Source organism: Perissodus microlepis, chromosome 3 (assembly GCF_051167445.1).
Source record: "Perissodus microlepis isolate ML-2025 ecotype Zambia chromosome 3, ASM5116744v1, whole genome shotgun sequence".
Taxonomy (NCBI): Eukaryota; Metazoa; Chordata; class Actinopteri; order Cichliformes; family Cichlidae; genus Perissodus; species Perissodus microlepis.
This window is the reverse complement of record NC_140463.1, coordinates 40,766,411-40,773,514: the sequence shown is the minus strand read 5'-3', so window position 1 is coordinate 40,773,514 and position 7,104 is coordinate 40,766,411. Positions and strand designations below refer to the sequence as shown.

General features: G+C 36.0%; 1 long non-coding RNA gene across 1 annotated transcript; it reads right to left on the bottom strand.

Annotated features, from left to right (window-relative positions):
- Nucleotides 1–4,520: 4,520 nt before the first annotated feature.
- On the bottom strand, nt 4,521–5,768 carry LOC146391498 (uncharacterized). Its single transcript, XR_014799175.1, has 4 exons — nt 5,705–5,768; nt 5,475–5,607; nt 5,272–5,325; nt 4,521–5,108 (listed from the first exon to the last, which is right to left on the bottom strand). It is a non-coding gene; the product is annotated as an uncharacterized LOC146391498 (long non-coding RNA).
- Between the last annotated feature and the right edge of the window lie 1,336 nt (nt 5,769–7,104).

Sequence of the window (7,104 nt, the reverse complement as noted above, 5' to 3'; positions counted from 1 at the left end):
AGAACACAATGAAAACCACAGCAAAAGAAGAGCATTCTTACAGGAAGAGATTATTTATGTAAAACTATTGAACAAAGGTTATTAAATATTAATTTACCAGTTGGTCCTTGTGGGTCAGTGAACTTGAAAGATCAAATAGTTTTGTGATTGTTTCCTTTCTATATTTGTCTTCTGCCTAACAGAAAAAAATAAGAACATTTAAATTTACCATATTATTCTACGTTGTATGTAATGCAATCACTGTAGATAGTGTAAAGTAAAATGGATTTATTAAGGTATTTTTTAAACTCTTCATTTCTGCCTACACACAGCAGATTTTAAAACTTGGAGACTGACTGACCCACCTTCCATCTCTCTGCGTCTTTTATTGCTTTCTTCATCTGCTCAAGCATCATCTGTGTGACCCATTGCAAATAAAGAAAAAAAATTCAGCAGCTAATGAGCTTGTGATGACTTAGACCAGGGGTTGGCAACCTGCGGCTCCGGAGCCCGCATGCGGCTCTTTTGTCCTTATAGTGCGGCTCCGGGTGGTTTGGGAAAATAAATTAGAAGTATTTAGCTGAAGTGTATGTTATTTGTGTTTAGTTCTTTTTTTTAACTTGTAGTTCTAAATTGGAAGATTATTGTGATATTAAAATATAAAAATAAAATTATATTTTATTATTTTTCATCGCTCAAAATAAGCGTCACACTCGCGGAAGCCGGTGTGCTTTTTTTCCAATTATTTTTTAAAAGTCAGGTCAAGGCTCCAAAAGCACAAAGGCGATATAAGGCTTGCGGCTCACAACAGTTTTTGTTTGCTACATGGATCATTTTAGTTCAGCTGGGTGTCTTTCCTTTTGTTATATTTCTTTAAGAGTTCAAAATGTGTTAATTACATAAATAAAATTTTATTTTCTCTGTAGCACTTCATGGATTTCATAAGCAACACACCTTAGTTGTTCACACAAAGCATAAAGGTAAAAAAAAAACAATATATACAGTGTTATCTTCATTTTAGATGTCAAAAAGTATTTGCGGCTCCCAGTGTTTTCTTTTGCATGGAAATGGCTCTTTGGGTGTTAAAGGTTGCTGACCCCTGACTTAGACTGTACATATACAAATAAGTGTGTAATTGTTGAATCATAAATGGGAATTCAGCAAAAATTAATTCATCACCTGGTCTTGGGTATAGAGGGAAATTGCGACTGAAACAAGACACAGCAGAGAGAAGATGAGTAATAAGCCTTTGTTGGCTAAAGCTGGTCCCCTCGTTCTGGAAAAGGCTGCTGCTGCCATCGCTCTTAGAACTGGAACAAACTCCCTGCTTAAAAAAGTTGAGATGTCATAGACATTTAGAGTTAATAAGTAACTGAATATATATATATATATATATGTGTGTAGTCAACATGCTTTTCCACGTTGATATAAACTTATTCCGTAAATATTAATCAAAATAAATCATATTTTTGTGCATGATGACTCCTCTTACCTGCTGTGCGAACGTAAGAAGAGCTGCTGTACCATACAGGTGGAGAATGAAACTATAATGAGATAACATGCCACAAATGCTTTATATACAGTGCCTCTTAACTAATTTGCATCTCATGAATGTGAGCAGCCCTTTCACTTTTCTTTTCATGAAAGTAGTGTTTGTCTAGTCCTGTTTATAGGAATAGAAGCCCATCAGTTATTGTTATGAAATAACATATTATAAAGACACGTTTTTCTACTTGATACTCTACCAGTGAGCTTTTAGGGTGACATCACGACATGGGCGGTTGCCCAGGGCGGCATTGTGGTGGGGGCGGCATCATGGCATCGTCAAAAAAAGTTGCTGCAACCCATGCTGCCCTGACATCATGCCAGCGCATTTGGGGGATTGCATGGGCATTGATCGGTTTTCTATTGCCCATTTGCGGGGAGTAAAGGCGCCCTCTGTTTGCGAGGTGCGCCTGCTGCTTGCCACACAGGGAGGAGAGGGGCGGGGGTTTTCTGGCTCGCTGGAGCGGCATCTCCAGCTCGCAAAATAAAACAATGATAAACAAATATCAGTCATATTTGTCTAATATAGATGTCTATACTAATAATTTATTCTGTTCCCTGGTCAAATGATATCTGGTCCAAACAGGTTAATATTGTGGTTTGATGCACATTGAAGACCTTTATCAAATTATATCACCACTTGAAGCAAACATCTTTGTATTCAGGAATTTATTGGTTCATGGATGGTACATTACCAATACAGACACTTGTATAACTAATACACATAAGAAGACATCACTAGAATCCAATACAAAGACAAAAATGCAAAATCTGTTTGCAAAACATGGGAATGATATTTGTCTTTTACTGTCAACATGTCATGCCAGTATTGCTGACAGCACCTCTGTGTTTAAAAAACAACGTAAGTTGACAAAACATAATGTTGCAGTGTTTCAGCAAAGAAAACAAATCACAGTTCAGGAAAGGTAAAAGCAATACAAATACATGTCCCATCCAACAACAAAAAACAATGATGCTAAAGTCTAAAGCATAGCTAAATGCTCTGCTTAAAATGTATTTATTTTAAAGAAGTTAGACAAAAACGTTTAAAGTTTATTCCGTTGAGTTTTAGGTTGTCCTTCATTTCTTTCAAATTCTTTTTCCTTTCTTTCTAACAGCATCTTGGATTTCTCAATGAAATGAATCAAGTTATTTGTGAGATCCATCAGTGGTGGAAAATCCTCTGAAAATGATGATGTCTTTATTAGTTCCTGGATAGACTGAAGATACTGTAGTTTTTCATCAGCTTCTCTTGAGACCGCCTTGATTTTCTGTGATTTGCAAAAGTAGAATGCATCAGTTGCTTAAGAACTGCATATTAACAACTGTAAGTGAAGAAAAAACGTCCAGACTTTCATAAGTTTATAGTGACTTATAGTGTTACATTCAAATATTCCTCAGTTGTCTGTGAATTTGACGCATAGACCAGGGACAGCAGCAATAAGATGATTACAACTTTGGTGTTTCTGACACCAGTCAGTCCTCTGCTTTTGGAGACGCCTGCTGCTGCCATCACTGGTGAAATAAAAACTTCTGGAGAGAAAATGACAGAAAATAAATGAAATGACTAAATGAAGAATTAAATCTATGTTTCCTGTTTTATGTTATTAATATATTGTATAAAATGTATTAACTATAAACCATCTTATGATGCAGTTTTGCTGATCTTACCTGCCTGCTGAAAGGAGAAAGAGCTGCTGCACGGTACAGGTGTAGACTGAAAACACAAGGGACTCAAACACTACAAATACTTTAAGTGAGCTGTGCTTTCTCTTTCATTTCACAGATGTAATATGATCCACTTTATGGAAATTAAGGCCCATCAGACTGTTAAACAGTTGAAGAATATTCCATATATTAACAGCAGCCATGACAGAAGCATGTGGCAGAAAAGGGATGAGTTTAGGCATGTTACTCACTGTACCGTTTGTGTACATGAACAGGAAAATCTAGATGGTTTTCCTGGGATTATTTTACAAACTGCCCTGAGACTGGGTTTGTTTAACACATGGACTGCTTATAAGGACAAAGAAATGTTTTTTTACACATTGTAAAAGAATATACAAATGAACAGAAAGCGAATGTAATCCAATGTTAGAGCCAGCATCACTTTTGTTAAAAATGAGACCAGTTCATATTCCAGTTTTCCAATAATTCCAGTTTTCAGTTATTCATTTAATATTCAAATAATCTTTAACATATGATCAATAGTATATCTTAACACTAAAATGGACACTACATATATTGCAACATTAGCATGACGTAAACATATATTGCAACATTAGCATGAAGTAATATATTTATAACCTGGTAACTATCTATGGAGATACTAGTGTTCATAATTTGATGCAAACACTGAAAACAAAAGTATAAGAAGTACAAGTTTTTACATCTATTTGTTTCTGTGTTTCTCACGTGTTATCATTTGATAATGATTGTATATGTTGTAGGCTTGCACACTGCCAATTTCAGCATCAGCCACAGCTGTCGTCTTTTCTTGTGAATTTCACAGTTTGTAAAAATATGCATTTATAACAACTTTAATGTCTTTATTCGCAGACAATGATTCTTCAGATATCCTTTAAAATAGTTCATTTTACTAATTGTACTTGACAAAGAAATGTACATCTTTGGTGGTTGATGTTTTCATAAAAATCATAGATTTAGTCTACAATATTCCTGTGCTTTTAGTCCGGTAGCATTAAAGGGAACTTGACCAGATAGTTCATTATCCTCATCACCTCATTGAGGTATAACTAGAAAACATAGACTGGCCCTTTTATTTCAGAATGGCAATGAAAGAGAGGATATATAAAATATAGAGTATATTAACGAGTTAGTCAAAAGCAGCTAAACAGCTGATTGATATTCTCTACTTTGTGGGTTATAGAATTTAAATGTGGTGAGTCAGTAAACAATGGACACCAATCAGCCACAGATGCCGTACTTCCTTCTGGGAAAAAAGGGGGGAAAAAGCCAAGGATAACAGTTTTATTAACAATTTTTATTCACATTAAAGTATTTTATATAAATCAATAATAACTATCAACTACTTCACACACAAAATCCCCATGATCATTGGTTTGTACTTGCATTACAACTTTTTTATAATGAAGATAATGAGAGGAAAAAAAACTTGACAAGTTATTTTTTCAGGTCAAACACAAGTTTACAGTTAGCTTTATTCAGCAATTTAAAATATCAAGGCCACTCTCAAGGCAAAAACTGAAACTGAAACTGCACGGTATAAAGGAGAAGATTTACAAACACAATACACACAATATAAGAGACAGATGTAGACTAATGTGTTACAATTCATCTTTATGTTTCTCTAGGTGTGTTAGCCGCTCCATCACAACATTTAGTTTCTCTTCATAGTCCTTGATTTCTCCAGCTGTCGTCTCAAGGTCTTTGTCTATGTACTTCTTGGTGGCTTTCAGGAATGTTTTCAGGTCATCCATTAAATCCAACACTGGTGGAAAATCTCCCATTGTTGTATTTAGAGTTTCAGACAAAATGTCCATTAAGTGCATAAAATCATCATAGAATAGTGGAATATAGAATCTGTCTAACTTGAGATTATCCTGGAGGAGAAAATGAAACGAGACAAATGTGTAAAAACTACTTTTATATTCTTTTTGGGGGGGGGCTTTGGTTGTTTAATAGATTTATAAATATTTATATTAGCAGTTATAGACATTCCACATTACTCATTCATGAGCACAACATGGACAGAGACAGACTCACCTTCCTTGTCACTGCTGCTTGTTGTAACTTCTGAATGTTTTCTTTCAGTTCTTCCTGCAAATCCAGATAGAGAATGTCCACAAGCAGCCATGTGAAACATGTGAAGGCAAACAGTCTAACTAATAAAAATAAAACTACAACTGGGAAATCAAAAAATATATATATATATATATATATATATAAATACATCACAATCATTTTACCAGTTGGTCCTTCTTTATCAGTGAACTTGAAAGGTTGACCAGAACCAACAGGGTGAAAATGATGAATAAACCCCTGGTAGTTGTGACACCACTCACTCCTTTGCTTCTGGATAAGTTCACAGCTGCCATCACTCTTCCGGAAAAAAAAAACAAAGCATTTATAAATTTCCTTCTTAAATCTTTAAAGTGAAATGTTTTAATTTGAGTGGAAATGTTGTATAAAAATCTACCTGCAATATCCTCTTATAGTACAGTGTTGCTGGGGTTTTTCCACCTGCTACAGGGGAACTGATAAATGATAATACGAAGGGCTCACACCACAAAATGCTTTATATGCTTCTAGTGTCCCCTCCCCCCTTCCCCATGACACAGCTTACCTGTGCGTGACTTGGCTTGTCTGTGGGTGTGTCTGTGTGCCTATGTTTTCTAGAAGTGGTAATATTCACTTTTGTTTTACAGGAAAACGCGAACTTCATTTCCACAAAGTTTAGCACATGCAATGCCGTTATTTACCTTGAATTCTTAATAAAATGCTTCATATTCCTTAAATCTGTCTTTTGTTATTTTCTTTTATATGCACAGTGGGTTTGTCAAGGTTTTAATTTTAACACTAGCCAAAGTCATGTCTTCCTGTTCAGTGTGAGTTTCTTGTGTTCATGGTTAGTAGTTATACATTGGATTTTCCCCTGTCTTTATTTTGATGGTCATCTTTTGTGTCTTCGGTTGACTTTTGTCTTCCCCTTGTGATTGTCTACATTTACATCCATTTCCCCTCTTCCTATCTGTGTGTGTGTGTGTGTGTGTGTGTGTGTGTGTGTGTGTGTGTGTGTGTGTGTGTAAATAGCCCTGTTTTCCTCGCTTTTGTTTTTGTGAACTTATAGTCTATTAAAAGCTCGCTCTAACAAATGTGATTTCATTTTTATTTGTTTAAGTCATATCACCAGTGATTTCTCTCCTACCTTAATTTTCAGGAGAAATGTATTCTTTAAATTCAAGTCAAGGTCAGTGTTCTGTTATATTTAATATTAAATGTGATTACTTTAAAAAGATATAATTCTTAAATATGCTCTAGTTGTGCAGCAATGCCTGCATGTGGGTGCACTGGCAAATTTAATGTCAGTTGGCCTACGTCACCATGTACGTCCACATTTAGTACAATTTGTATTCTATCATAAGCGGTGCGAGGATGTACAAACCCGCTGACATTGGAGTTGTACAGAACGCACTGTGAGATCTAACTCTGTAGAAGAGAACAAAGATGGTTCATAATCCACAGACGCTTTTAACGGAGACTGACCTGTAGCCAAAGAGGTTAAAAAGTTGTCAGCAACCAATCCAGGTCAACTGAGTTGGCCATGTGGAAGGGTTATAGGTTGGGGCTGCAGGACGGCCTCAAGCTCTTGTCTAAGCCTCTCTGTGTGCCCATTGGTTTGGAAGTTGAATCCACAGCTCAGGCAGACTTTGGCTCCTAAGGAAGAGCAGGAAAAAACCTTCCAGGCTTGGGGGACAAATTGAGGCCCCCTGTCAGAAACTATTTCTGTACGGATTCTGCAGAGTCTGAAAACATGGTTTACTAAGATTTTAGCAGTTTCAGAAGCAGTGGGAAGTTTATTGAGAGCAATGAAGCGGG